General features: G+C 45.8%; 1 pseudogene; it reads right to left on the minus strand.

Moving 5' to 3' along the window:
• Positions 1–5214: 5214 nt before the first annotated feature.
• On the minus strand, positions 5215–5487 carry LOC121141796 (annotated as a pseudogene).
• Positions 5488–13688: the final 8201 nt, after the last annotated feature.

Consider the following 13688-nt stretch of genomic DNA (forward strand, 5'->3'; position numbering starts at 1 on the left):
CTATTACATAATAGAAACAAATAGAGCCTTTTAGGGCCAGGAAGGGAAGGCTTTCTGTAAGTTACCTACTTTCTTTTGGCATTTTACAAGCCCATAAGTGTAGAAACATCCAGGACTGAATAGGTACACAGCCCCATCAATGAGAACTTGCAAGGAACTAATGAATGTCTACTACATAAAACCCATTGGCTTCCACAAATGAGGAAAAGGTGGTCTGGGAAAGGGGGCAGGGTGTGCAGGACAAAGGGGCTCTCCTCCAAGGTTCCTGGTGATAGAGCCTTGACAGAAGTCCCCCCATTGTAGGCAGGCTCGTTATCTAGCCTAGGCCCAGACCCAGATCATTAACCTAATGCCAGAGGTCACCCAGCACTGTTGCCCTACTAGTGTTGGATGCTGGGGTGAGGAAGCCAGAGAAATGCGAAGTTTATTCTTCCTGGGGCCCCCTTTCACGAGCCAAGTCAGAGGAACAAAGCCCATTCAGCTGTTAGATGACAGAGACAGTAGGAGAGCAAAAGAAGGTGGCTTGAAAGCCAGGGCTCAAGTCTAACTTGTAATGCAGCCAGAACGGAGTGTGGAAGAGAAACCAGGCGGCAGGGAACTTGCGGAAGAGCCATCTCCATCGGTCACGTAGTTGGAGCATAGTGTGTCTCCAAAACGCAAGCAAGGTAGGGGTGGGGGAAGACTCCTGAAAGTCGATTCTGACACAAATGTAAAACACTGGATTTAAGAGTGTTTGTGTTTCACATGACGGAGGGATCCGTGGTGGGACACAGACAGGAAGTTGTGTCCTGGTTCCGGCAAATACACAGACCCTGTCTGGCCTTTCCATAGCCTTCCAATTGAAGAGCTGGCTCTACACCCAGGCTTCAATTGTTGACCTTGGCAGTGATCCTCAGATGGCTAACCATTTGGTAGCACTTTACAGTTTGCTGAGCACTTTTTCTTTTCAGTCTCCATTATCTTTTTTGGCATGCGTTCTTAAATGGGAACACTTGGTAGAAATCAAATCTGAAAATACAGTTCTTGGCTTCCAGAATTATTATCTTCAGGATGTTCACAGTGGCTACCGTAGAAACCGGACTAGACTCTGGGCTCTGGTCCCAGCTGTGTGCTCTTAGAGGGCATCCCAGGTCGGTGAGGGCACTGGTGAGGTACCACTGCAGAACGTTGAGGAGGGGAGGAGGGCAACATATTTCCCAGGGAATTTAAGGCATATGTGCACTTGAGGTTGAGGGTAAATACAACAGCTCAGGGTGTGATTGCTTTACATTTACATAGCACAGTTCCCATCAGCTCAGGGTATCAATGCTCCACCTCTATATAATACAGCTCTCCATCAGCTCAGGGTATCAATGCTCCACCTCTATACAGCACAGTTCCCCATCAGCTCAGGGTATCAATGCTCCACCTCTATACAGCACAGTTCCCCATCAGCTCAGGGTATCAATGCTCCACCTCTATACAGCACAGTTCCCCATCAGCTCAGGGTATCAATGCTCCACCTCTATACAGCACAGTTCCCCATCAGCTCAGGGTATCAATGCTCCACCTCTATATAATACAGCTCTCCATCAGCTCAGGGTATCAATGCTCCACCTCTATATAATACAGCTCTCCATCAGCTCAGGGTATCATTGCTCCACCTCTATATAATACAGCTCTCCATCAGCTCAGGGTATCAATGCTCCATCTCTATATAATACAGCTCTCCATCAGCTCAGGGTATCAATGCTCCACCTCTATACAGCACAGCTCTCCAAGCAGACGTTGTCTAAGCGTCCACTGACTGCCACTGGATGCAGTCACCGCTAAAGGTTAGAAACAGCAGTTTCAAATGAAAGGTTGCTTTGTGGCACAGTAATGCTTAAGATGACCCTTCGAATGTTTAATAGTCCACTTCCCATCTCATGCTCAAACACTGTTCCAGCATCTTATTCTGACCACCTTGACTCGACGCTGTTAGCTACCCGCTAACCTTTACCCCTGTTGAATGTTAACCCTGGGATATTCACTTCTTGTGCACTCTGTCAGGAACAAGGGAAAAGGTAGGTTACAGGGGTTGTGTGCGGGGAACTGTTGGTAGGTGAAGCTCACTCAAGTGGTCTCAGAGCAGCCGTGGTGCTGCCCTTTAAACACTGAGCAGGCCTCTCTTGGATAGCCCTGTTTTCATAGTGAAGGGGGAATGCGTCTGTTTGCATCACTCAGTGATGTATGCACAGTCTGTCAGTTATGTGAAAGACACCGGTACCGGAGAACTCACAATGGAGCCCACCCAGGCTACTCTCAAGGCCACTGACATCTCTAGACAGAACTAGAACACACGGCACACCAGCAGCATCTGCTAAGTTGCAGCGTCCTATGGCTGGTGCTACTCTGTGTAGCGGAAGGAATGCAAAGACAAGTCTGTACGCTCGGGGCCTTGTGTGGCAAAGGGACCAAAACAAACAAACAAGCCCAGAGGAATAAACAAATGCTAGCATTTGTCAGAAGATGTTGACCACTGTGGGAAGGGGTTGGAGGAGACAGTGAGGGTGGAGAGGAGGGCCACAGCTTTAAACCCTGAGGACAAGGAAGGATGGTTGAGCAGAGACTTGAACTGGTGCCGGGTAGACACCTGAAGGCAGAGTGAAGCTGGCTGGGATGCTGTGGAAGGGCGTGGACTGAATCGCTGGCAGGGAGCTGGGGCCACGGTGAGAGATAAAAGTGGGCAGCACAGACGTTCTGGACACCAGGAATCGCCTTGTTCTTGGCTAGCCGGTACGAGTTATCTGAGTTCAGGAGTGACCTCATCAGATGTTTACTTCAAGAAGCCGTCGACTTCTCAAGTTGAAAGGGGCGGGAGAGGGCAAGGAAGGAAACAAAACCGAACCTGCAGCTGCCGAATGCAGATGGTGGGCCGCGGGAGGCATACCCAGTTGCAGGTTTACATTGGAGCCAGTAATTCTGGGACGGTTGTTGGGGCAAAGGGGATTTAATTACAGCTCCAATGTTTGGGGCTGAGGAAGGCTGAAGTTGCTGTGAACTGAAACTCAGAAAGAAATCTGAGGAGAAAGGATTTGTGGTTGGAGAAAAGCGGGCCTCCACCCAGGCCATATTTAACTTATGCAGACCTTAAAAATCAGCTAGGGAACTAGAGAGATGTTTCAGTGGTGATGAGGAAAGGTTCAAGCATTACTCTGGCCTGCCCTGCTACCTGGCAGGATTCACTCAGGCAGTTCTCTGGCCAGCCCAGAGTTCCATGAGAACCAGTCTGCTCACAGATGCAAAGGACTTTCGGTCTCTCTATAATAAACTACGGTTAACGTACTCTCCATGGCTTGTGCTCTATCACGCCGGTTCCGTCTCCTGCAACACTTTCTTTTTCCTTTTTTCTAATGTCTAATCTTAAGCAAACTAGCAACAATGAGCACTGACTGCTCTCACAGAGCACCGGAGTTCAATTCCCAGCACCCACATGGTGCCTAGCAACTGTCTGTAACTCCAGTCCAGAGGTATGGTGTTCCTCTTTGAGGGCACAGGGCATGCACACGGTGCACATACATAACACGTTCAGGCAAGCAAAACATAAGATAATACATTAGAAAAAAAAGATCAGATGGGGGGACATCAGCTGGGACGGAGCTGAGGGAGGACCCCCAGCTGGAGATAGGAATCAGAAGTGTGTTTGGGAGCGTGAAGAGCCAGCACTGGATGGAAGCACTGGGGAAATAGGCAGAGAGAGAGGAGCTGTGTCTTCCGACACCCCACAGCTAACACATGGGAGAAACAAGAGTCAGTAATGGAGACTGGGAAACTAGGAGCAGGGGAGGCAGGGAGGGAGGCAGGAAGCATCTCCTGCAGGAAGGCAGGCTCCACTCTTCGCGTGTTTCCAACGTGACGGAAGAGGACTAAGGCTGGAACAAGAGTAGTCTGGGTTGACTCGCACAAGACGCACAAGACGTTCCATGTGGTGGCAGACAACAGCTCAGCACCGCTGGAATTCGGAGTTGGAGGCAGGGCCAGGGGAAGCCCCATGGATTTCCAAACCTTGGCTTGAACTCAACTCAGCTGCCTCCAGGCACAACTTCTGAATGAGTGGTAGGACCCTTGCCCATGCCCACAAGTTCATAGAGTAAAAAGCCTTTCGGGAGGAAGGAGCAGGGTGCTGTTGCTTCCTGCCCCTTTGGGGTTCTGTTTGTTCTTGTTTTATGTTTTTAAAGAGCATTCCTACTTTTGGAACATTAAATGTTTATTAATTACCTTCTTCGTATTTTATAATTAGCAAAGTTCTTTGTGGAAAATTTAAAAACTCTAAGCCAAAATTTCAAACTGCCTTGAAAATTTCAAGCTAAAGATCATGTTTAACACGAGCTCACTTCTTTCTCTACGCTGTTTTTAAAATACACAAATTTTGGCTGGCAAGATGGCTTGGGGAGGAAAAACATTTGATGCCAAGCCTGATGACCTGAGTTTATTTCCCAAAAGCCACCTGGTAGGAGAAAATCAACTCCCCAACTTGTCCACCGTCCTCTACTTGTGTGTTGTGGAATGTGCTAACCTATACACATACACATACATGCACACTGAGGAATTGACTGATTCACTTGTTTTGGGTTTTGTTTTGCTTTTTTGAGACAGGGTTTCTCTGTGTAGCCCTGGCTGTCCTAAAACGTACTCTGTAGATCAGACTGGCCTTGAACTCACAGAGTTTTTCCTGCCTCTGTCTCCCGAGTGCTAAAGGTGCTCGCTGCCACTGCCCAACTTATTAATTAACTTTTTAAAATACAAAATTATTCATTACTACATTGTACACAATCTTGTAACTTGTTTCTCTTTTTTTTTTCCCTCTGAATGGATTTATTGACCACAACAAAGTTCTGTATACAAAGTGGCCTAGACCTTGGTGACAAATGACTATAATCCCAGGATGCAGGATTTTGAAACAGGAAGACCACAGGTTTGAGGTCAGCCTGGGCTACACAGTTCTAGGCAATGATGAGCTGCAATACTGGACTGCAGTGATGATCTCCAAAGAGCAAAATGACCAAAGCTTGAGCAAATCAACTGCGATCCTTTTTAACTAATATCTTGGTAACCGGTTGCCATATAAATAAGGAAGTCCACATTGGACACTAGGTGAGTGGCCTAACCCCTGGAACTTTAATAGTTTCACAAGTTAACTGACACATAGGATTGAATCCCTGTGACAGGCTGCTGGAGAGCTGACATGAGATGTCAAGAGGCCATTTTGTGCACCCCCACTGTGATGCCATCGTGTTTCTGGATCATAACGGTCCCGTTATCTCATTCTAAACAGACCACAGGAACACCAGTGTGGTTAGAGGTTAGCTTTGCTTGCTGGGCTAAAACAGGTATCACTCCAGCATGCTCATCTGACAGCATACCACGACAGCCCAGATTAAGTTCTTGTGAATCTGTGCACAGGACTCCAACAATGGATGGATTCTTCATTGTATCCTCCAAATGCTGCTCCAACGTCGCTTCCATCTGGTCCGCTAGCCGCCCCACTCCTGGATTCCGCAGCAAAACGCTCCCTGCTTGTAACTTGTTTCTTAAATAAAATACTTTAAAATATTTCTTATCAAAAATATGATTAGGGAGATGACTCAGTGGGTAAAGTGTTCATACAGTCGTGAGTTCAAGTCCCCAGAAATCATGAGAAATCTGATGTGGAATCACTTTCACCTTTAATCCCAGAACTCCCCGGAAGAGACAGGAAAATTTCTGGAAAGTCTGTAGGCTAGCTCTTGTCTGACATAAAATCCGGGGCATGGGAGTGGGCAGTATTAGTGTCAAGCAAGGTGGAGGTTTGGACTAACACTCAAGGTTGTCCTTTGATTTCCACATATGTGCTGTGACACACTTGTACGTCCCCCACCCATGCACACACATAACACATATCATATACATACATGTAAAGATTTTAAAATGTTTGCTGTACAACATTTTTAATGGCAGTATGCTATTCCGTAGAACATGTTTGAGGAGTCACATTTGCTGGGGATAAATGTACCACAAAATGAAGCCAAGTGTCACTCAACATCCACCAAGATCAAACAACAGTAACACCTCCTGTCAATTTTGCCTCCTCTCTCAAACCTGGCTCCACCAGCAGCTGCATGTCCAGCCCACCTGGACTGTTGTGGCCAGCACTTAGTAGGTCTTACCTCCTCCACTCTTACCCCACCCCAGCCTCGTTTCCGTAATGTACTGACTGATTTTTTAAATTTTTTTATACAAAGTGTGAACTACACACCCTGCACCCCGTTAGTCTTAAGAATAGAGTAAGTTAAAAGCATGCAAATAGCAAACAATATTGTATAATTCTATTTATGTGAAGTCTTAAGTAGACAAAACTAAGCTGTAGTAATAGAAATCAGAAAGCCATAACAGGGCTAGAGGGTGATAGTCCATATTCTGGCTTAGATCATTGTTGCATGCTCACAATGTAACTGTAGCTGTTTGCTTCCTGCTTTGCTCTGTCCCTGACCTCTGACCTCCATAGAGTCCACACAACCACACCTCACCCAAGGAGAAGACACTTCATGAATCTTGCAAAACACTGATTAATCTCATGTTGTTTGCTGCTTTAATGGTTACTGTTTCTTAAAGTGGAACTTCTCACTGCTTAATTATTCACCCATTGCAAGATTAGTTGACTTTTTTTTCAACAGAGTATAAACTCCATGGAAGCAGAACATATCTGTCTGGCTAACTTGTGTTATCTCTAAAACGGAAATTCCTAACTGAGGGTCTGGAGAGATGGCTCAGCAGTTAAGAGCTCTGGCTGCTCTTCGGGAAGACTTGGGTTCAACTCTTAGTACCCCCATGGCAGGTCACAAATGTCTACATACAACTCCAGGCCCAGGGGTCCGACCCCCTCTTCTGACCTGCACACAGACAAATACAGGCAAAATACCCACACACAGACAAATACAGGCAAAATACCCATACATATATAATGAATAAATAAAATGTTTTTTATTTTTATTTTTTTTATTTAGGTTAGAAACAATCTTGTTTCACATGTCAATCCCAGCTCCCTCTCCCTTCCCTCCTCCCCCGCCCTCCCCTCCAGGTCTCCCAGTCCCCCACCCAATCTCCAGTCCGATCCCCAGGGAGGTTGAGGCCCTCCACTGGTGGATCTCCAGTAACTGTCATTTCATCCAGGGCAGGGCCTAGGCCCTCCCACATGAGTCCCGGCTGAGAGAGCATCCCATATTGTGGCATGGGCACTCAAAGTCTATTTGTATGCCAGGGAAAAGTACTACCCAAGGCCCCATAGATTACCTAGGTCTCCTCACTGACACCCACATTCAGGGGATCTTGGTCAGTCCCATGCTTTCCACACAGCCATCAATCTGGAGTTCAAGAGCTCCCCCTTGTTCAGGTCAACTGTTTCTGTGGGTTAAACCAGCCCAGTCTTAACTCCTTTACCCATCAGTTCTCTCTTTCTGACACTGGATTCCAGGAGTTCAGTTCAGTGTTTGTGGGTATCTGCCTCTGCTTTCATTAGTCTCTGGATGAAGGTTCTGTTTTCTAGACTCTGGCAGTGGGATTATATACTGGCACTCCCCTGAATCATGTCTGAAATCCATAAATGAATGAGTACATACCATATTTGTCTTTTTGTGACTGGGTTACCTCACTCAAGATGGTTTCTTCTCGTGCCATCCAATTGCCTGCAAATTTCAAGATTCCATTGTTTTTTCCACTGAATAGTACTCCATTGTGTAAATGTACCACATTTTTTCTATTCACTCTTCAGTTGAGAAATAAAATATTTTAAAATACTTTTTGAAATATCTAACTCAGTGAAGATGAAAAATAATCATCGTTGTTCCTTCAAACATGGATGTTTTCAGGGGTTCTGCCTCTTCTGGTTCATCAGCTGCCTGCACACATGTGGCTTGCGTGCGCACGCGCACACACACACAAATAAAAACTGTCTAACTAAATCTTTTTTAAAATTATATTTATTTGACAGTAAGGCTTTATAGTTTTAAAATCATGTTGTATTGAGTGCCTGTGATTGTAAGTTCATGTTATCAAAAGAAAACTATATAACCAAATCTGACACACAATTATTAAACAAAAATTTTGTAAGTGAATATTTCAGTGAGCTCAGTGGGAGAGTTACTGCTTTTCCATTATTGCAAGAGTGGTACTGGACTTGGTGTCAGCTCTATTCCAACTTAGCAATTTTGTGTGACATAGTAAAATATCCAAAGGAAGATTTTCTTCTGCTCAGTTAGTAGTTAAGACTGTAGCCAGATACACGACGGCCCTGTGCTTCCCAGAATCCTTTGCAGTGCAGCTGTGCTTAATATTACTATATGGCTTCTCAATTCCAATTCACCATCTCTCTTATTTATTTATTTATTTATTTACTTATTTATTTAGGTTTTTGCGACTCTGAAATTGAGTCCTTTAGACCTTCAAACATTTGCCTTTAGTGACTGACTCTGTCAGTAGAAGATGCTAAAGAAAAAGGATTTATTCCCTATGTGCATGATCCTGCAATGAGTAGTCTAGAATCTCCAAGACCCATTGCTGTAGTGCATAGCAGACCGCTGATTTTGAGTGGCTTTGCAGCCGAGTGCTTCTGACTCCTGGGAAGCTGGCAGACTCTCCAGGGCCTGGCTCCTGCCATGCACAGTGTCCAGAAACACCCAGCCCTTTCCTGCCTGGCAGTTTTGCAACAAAGTTCCTGATCAGCTTCCCCCAATAGCCACCAGGGTAGATTTCTAGCAGATTCCACCAGCAAGGCACTTCGGGCCTTCAGTAAGCCAGAGTCATGCCCTCTTGTCAGTAAAGGATTAACTCATTCTGTATTGTCTAAACATTGCACATTCCACAAGGGTTTGACCTCTACCTGGCTCCTGGAAAGTCGTCTTTAAGCCCCTGAGATATCCTGTGTGATAAAACAGGCTTTACTTACCTGGGACCTTGAGCTGAGCCAAAGAATCTTTACAAATAGTGTGACTCCTGCTGTATCTGTGTGGCATGAATTGGTCTCTGGAGGATCTAGGGGCCAATTAACTAAAGAGTAGTTACGTGGACAGTCAGTCCCATATCTGCGCGATTAACTCCAACAGCCGGGGACATCAGGTCTTACTAGACTTCTGTGATGGGCAGCTCTTCATTAGTGTCCCCACACATCGCTGCTGAAAGAGATAAATCTTGTTTGACTCCATGTGGGGACACATGGAAGCTTGCACCTGGTGGCCCCCAGACACTGTTATGTGCCTGTCCCCTATGGTGACTTCAGTCTGTATCTTTTTACTTTAACAGGCCCCAACCCTGCTTGTTATTGCTCTTCTTGGTTTTTATTTCTCACACATCGCAGAGCCCAGTGGTGACATTTGACCCTCAAATACACGTCTCCAATAAAGTCTGGATCTTGAAAAACAATGTGGAGAACCTTCTCAACCCTCTCCTCTTCTGAACCCTGCTCTCCTAGGCTTGGTGACAGTCACTCCTGCTTCTCAAGTCCCTGGGAGCTTAGTGAGTCCCCATGAAACTTCCCACACACAAATTACTTTGTAGTTTCTTCAATGTGGGCCCAGATGGATACAGTGGTCATGTTTGTCACTTCTGATTAAAACTAAGCAAAAACAAGATGTGTTATCTACGGCACAGGGCTATTAAGATGAAAGTGTGCTTCTCCATATGTCTTTCCATTTGGTTGTAGATGATGGCAGGACCTCAAGCATGGTAGGACCCTGAGGTGGAAGAAGCCGGGGCTTCTCGCTCACTGAATGCTCAAGAGCTGACTAAGAAATAACAGCAGTTCAGCTTGCCCTATGTAACACACTTTGTTCAGTTAAAAAACAGTCTCTCTGTCTCTGTGTGTCTGTGTGTGAGTGTGAATGTAATTGGCCCCCATAAGTTCATAGGAGGTGTGGCCTGGTTGGAGAAAATGTGTCACTGTGGGGGCGGGCTTTGAGGTCTCCTATGCTCAGGTTACCACCCAGTATCCCAGTCAACTTCATGTTGCTTGCAAGATGTAGGACTCTCAGCTACTCCAGCACATGTCTGCCAGCACACGGCCATGCTCCCCATCATGATGATAATGGACTGAATCTCTGAAACTGCAAGCAAGACACCCTCACTCAAATATTTTCTTTATGAGTGTTGTCGTGGTAATGGCCTCTCTTCACAGCAACAGAAACTTAAGACGGTGTTGTGCCTTCACGTATGTCTGTTCACCTGGTGCCCGCAGATGTCAGAGGAGGGTGTCAGATGTCCTGGAACTAGAATTACAGACAGTTGTGAGCCATGCATGTGTGGGTGCTCTTAACTGCTGAGCCAGCCATTCAACCCCACAGGGTGCATGTTTAACAGTAATGCCACGCCAGAATCAGATGTCTTCTCAAGTCATATGCCAAAATTCACATGCTGGACAAAAGCATTGTCACTAACCTGCATCACCAGCCCCAGGAACTGCTCTTAATGATCTGCCAGTTCATAGCTCTTCTAGGCCCTTCCTCAATTTTGTTGAAATACGAAACTGGAGTTCTGGGGAATATACCGAAGAATCTTCACCAGAACTTCGTTACCAAATGACTCCACATGTTTGGTTGTCAAAGGGTAGATCCCAGGAGGTCCCAGCAACATCTAATACAACTTGTTAGAAGGCAAACTCTCAGGTCTCAGACATGAGGGATCAGAAACCCTAGGGAGATGCTGGGCCTGGCCAAATTACTTAGCAGGATGATTACAGGTTTGAGGTCAGCCTGAACAACACAGAAATACCTTTGTCTGAATAGAAAGTAAATAATAATAACAAACTCACCCCAGGGTGAGGCCCAACAACCTGTGTCTTAGCAGGTGATTTAAATGTACATAAAGTCTGAGAATAATTACTACACAGTGTGCTTGTAATTGCATCTCCAGAACCCCACGTAATCTGATGGTTTCAAAATCATTTCAGTATTGAGAAGTGATGTTTGTAGTAGTTACCTATTGGTGTATAAAAATAATGGCTCAAGGGCTAGGGAGATTGTCCAAAGGAAATATAAAGGGCTTGCTGTGCAAGTATTAGGACCTGAGTTCAAATATCCACACCTACATAAAACATCAAATGTAAGAGCAACTAACTGCCTGTGATCCCAGCAACAGAGAGGTGGGGTTTATGGCCAGCCAGTCATGCTTGTAAGAGACTTTGTCCTGCAGGGTAGCAAGCAATGGAGGAAGACACCCACCAATGTCAACCTCTGGCCTACACTACACTGCACTACACTCTCTCCTCTCTCTCTCTCTCTCTCTCTCTCTCTCTCTCTCTCTCTCTCTCTCTCTCTCTCTCTCTCTCTCTCTCTCTCTCTCTCTCTCTCTCTCTACCCAAACTTAATGAGTTAAAACTATGTATTACTTTCTTCCAGTTTCTGTGGATTTGAGCACAATCTGTCCAAGTTCTCCACCTCACAGTCTCCATGGCGTCAGAAAGGACAGATGTCACATCTGAAGCGCATCTGAGAAGACTGGCTTCTATGCTCACAGTCGGTGGCAGCGCCAGTCCTCTGCCAGCTGCCAGCCAGAAGCCACCCTCAGCTCCTTGCCATGAGGCTTGCCAACATTGCCACTTGCTTCTTCAAAACCAGAAAAGGACTCTTTCCTAACAAAAATGGGTGATGCCAGTCCCAGGGCTGCACACACATCTGTTGTCCCAGAACTCGGGAGTCTGAGGCAGGAGGATCCTGAGTTTAAAGCTAACCTGGGGTACACAGTGATAGTTTGTTTAAAGAGAGAGAGGGGGGAGAAAGAGAGGAAGAGGAAGAAGATGGGAGAGGAAAGAGCAAAGGAGGGGAGGGGGGAAGGGAAAGGAAGAGAAGGGAGAAGACTGGTTTTATGTTGTAGCACCTGCCTGTAATTCCAGCTCTACAGAAACAGAAGAAGAGGGTCACTTGTTTGAGGGCATTCCAGGCTACATGGTGAGATACTATCCTATAAACAAACAACAAACAAAAACCTGGTATTATGTGTCACACAATCACATACATCTCATCTGCCATGCAGGACGGTGGTGACAGCTGGCAATGCAGGTATGGAAGAATTCACCAAGACACAGGAAGGCAGAAACAGGGACTTTATTAGATAGACTCCAGGTCAGCCATCGCAGACAGGAAGGCAGAAACAGGGACTTTATTAGATAGACTCCAGTACAGCCGTCGCAGGCAGCAGAATGAAACCGCATAGGGACATTCTAAGCAGCAGCTTTTATGGGGCAGAGAGGTCCATGAAACACCATGCAAGTGGTGTTTCAAGTCAGTGCTCTGGAGCAATTGCATTCGGAACTCATTGCGGTTAGCAGCAGCCTGGTCATCCATCCTAATCTGTAGTACACACTTAGCCCTTGGTAGAGCAATGGTGTCTGATTTTTGACATTTGAATGGTGGTCTTGTTATTAGTAGCTTCTTTGGGTTGAGCAGGAATGATGTACTGCTGGCCCTTACCTATCGCTGCTGATCTACCAGAAGTATGGTTGTGATGTCTCAAGATCTTGGATGGGCAAGTTGGCATCTGTCTTTTCTGTGTAACTATTTGAAGCCAAATTTGTTGAATTCTAAAGAAACAAACCTGATAAAACTGCTGAAAGGCAGGAACCAAAAGCATAGAGCAACATACAAACTGTTACTCTAGGGGTGAGACAGGCCAGCCATGGCTACGCCATGTTGGTAAATGGACAGAGAGAGGCAGTAACAGCAGCAGGCCTGATAGAAGGAGAGGTGGTGTGTGTGTGTGTGTTTCTGTGTCTGTGTTTAAAGTCCCTGTGAGGCAAGAGAGAAGGTAGGCTTGATATGTCCAGTTAGTGTGTGCCAATTGTCTGGTGATTTCCAATGTTCCAGGGGCCTGAGACTCACAGGTGTAGTTAAGGACCTGTCTTGAAGATTGGGATCACACAGGCCTGAGTGCCTGGCCTGGGAATGAATGACAAGCCCACGTATGATAGAGATTTTCTCCATAAGTAATTGAGGAGACATTAAACAGAGAACTAGACTTTTATTTACTCAGATCCTGACAATTAGTTATGGCAGAAGAATAGAATATCTTTAAAAGATTTTTATAGGAGTTGAGATTTGACTGTGAAATATCCCCCATAAGCTGGAGTGGTGATACAAGTTTTAAATCCCAGCACTCAGGAGGCAGAGGCTCACACAGTCCATAACCCCAGTTACAGAGGATCCTTAAGCCCAGTACAGAGGATCGGTAACCCCACTAACAGAGGATCTGATGAGGGAGGTCAATGCAATGTGGAAAATAATATATTTATTTACTGGGGAAAGAACTTACACACAAGCTGGAAGATCAGAAGTGTCGCAGGCTTTCAAGAGAGAGTACCCTTACTTTTCCTTTCCTTAAATATCCCACCTGTGCTCATCTCCCTGTCCCCGCCCTTTTGGGTATGGACAGTATTGTGGGCTCACCCCTACAGGGATCTGATTCCATCTTCTGGCCTCCGAGGGTACTGCATACACATGGTGACCATACATGCATGTAGGGAAACACTCATACACATATAATTAAAAATAAATGTTTTTTTGTGTGTCTAATCATGTGTAGGTGTGTCCACATGTGGGCATGTGCATGTGAATGCAGACAGGCATCAGATCCCCTGGATCTGGAGTTGCAGCTGCAAGCCACTAGACATGGCTGTCAGGCCCTAAACTCGGTTCTCCTCAAGAGCA

This window comes from Mesocricetus auratus, unplaced genomic scaffold (genome assembly GCF_017639785.1).
Source record: "Mesocricetus auratus isolate SY011 unplaced genomic scaffold, BCM_Maur_2.0 Super-Scaffold_100008, whole genome shotgun sequence".
NCBI lineage: Eukaryota > Metazoa > Chordata > Mammalia > Rodentia > Cricetidae > Mesocricetus > Mesocricetus auratus.